Source organism: Phalacrocorax aristotelis, chromosome 6 (genome assembly GCF_949628215.1).
Source record: "Phalacrocorax aristotelis chromosome 6, bGulAri2.1, whole genome shotgun sequence".
Lineage (NCBI taxonomy): Eukaryota > Metazoa > Chordata > Aves > Suliformes > Phalacrocoracidae > Phalacrocorax > Phalacrocorax aristotelis.
Window position 1 is genome coordinate 52,826,608 of NC_134281.1, and position 1,945 is coordinate 52,828,552.

Sequence of the window (1,945 nt, forward strand, 5' to 3'; positions counted from 1 at the left end):
GTTCTATGTCAGTGATTTTTCTTTTTGTCTAAAACCATGACACTTTGAAGTATTATTGAGAGAACAAATCCTCATTCTCTTTACTGTGTTATTTAGGAAGGCTCCTAAACCCCACTTCAGTGTTTTACACATGTTACAATAAGTGAGTATTTTTTCTAGTTATGAAATATTGCATGAAGTCTTATAAATACTGTTCAGTGGTCTGCCAATGGGGATAATCTCCTGTTTCATAAACGCTGTTCTGAAGATTTTGCTCTGAATGTTGTCCTCTGATTTAAGGACAAGTTTTCACGTAATATAGATACTCCTTTTTACGAAATGAGTAGTACAGAGCAGTATGCAGGTCATATATTTTCTTGTATTTAAGAAGTTCAAAGGTGTCAAAATTTCTCTTAATTGTACAGTGCATCATAAACACCAGTGTGGGATGAAGTCTGTATGCATCTTCAAACAGGTGTGATCATTATCAACTTCTATATGTAGAAATACATATAGATACAAAAATTTAGGCTGTTTTCAAGATAAGAGAAGTAAAAATATGTCATTTTACAAGGAAATTTGAATTTTAGTAAAACGTGAAAACAAAATTAAAGAAACTTTGTAAGGAGGTGTGTCAATTTTATACCTCCCATTGCTTAGCTGGGGCCATGAGGTGGTATTATTTTGACAAAGGAGTGTAATTATAGGACAGAGAGCACAAGGGGGATAGCATTTCTCTGTATTTAATAATTGCAAATCCGAGCCCACGATCTTCCATTGCAGTTTGTGTCTGGCACAGGGCTACTTTAACTAATGTACTCTTGGTAATGAAGAATGAAGGTATCGTGAGGCCTATTATTTATTCTTTAAACTTCTTTTAGGTGAAAAGGAAAAATGACATGCCAAGAATTCCCTGTTGGTTTTGAATTGTTTTCTATAAAACTCAAATATAAAATTTTGTGGAAAAGTTTATGTACACTAATGTTAGTAACCAACATGCCGCTGATTATAAAATCATTTAAAGTTAATAATTCCTTCTTAAACAGCAAAAAAAGATGTACTATGGAAGAGTCATATTATAAAATAATACATGAAATGTTACCTGTAGCAGATCGTGTGTTTTGGCTGTTAATTTTATTTTGAGAAATTAACGTTGTTCAATCAATTTATCCTCAGAGGATAATTTGTCTTATTACACTGGCAAAATAGTGAGATAAAAATAATCTCTGAGAGATGAAAATAATCTCTGAAGCTCTAATTCTGCACGGAGCTGTCTCTTGTCATAGTGGCCTATCATTGTGCAGTTTATTTTAGAACTAAGATTTAAATAGTGATTGCAATTTTACTAGCATTTACTTGAATAAAGTATGTTGATATGTCTTAATAATTTTTCTGAGTTCTCACACTATTTCCAGCATGTAAGACCTAATGGCACCACTACCCAATTTAGTAGATTGTTTGCATTTTCCAGCTATGCATGAATAAGTTGTCACATGAAAATCATACTTCCTTATAAAGTATGATAAATACTTCTTGCTCTTTGTAATGATTTCTGTAGTAAATTAATGATTTCTGTATTAAATTAATGTTTTACTAATGAAATGCAGCCTGCGGATCCCTTTAAAACATAGTCAATAATGACACTGAAGCCTTTGCACGCTTTTTAGGGTGAAAATGTTGTTAAATGTCGCTACAAAAATACCCCAAATTCATTTGAATTACTAATTCTAGTTACTATAAGTGCTGATCAGAGAGGACCATAAACGTCTTGTTAGTGTGTGTTGCAGGTGGAGGTGAACATTGGTGAATAGTCCTCTCAAAATCGGAGGTGGGATAAGACAAGGTAGTAAGTCAGCCTGAATGCTATTCTAAAAGTAACTGATGCTCATTCTTATCATTTGGTGCACAGTTTGCAGGGAGCTGGCAGGTATAGGCAATTGTTTGTGCCTTTACTTCCAGCCTTACT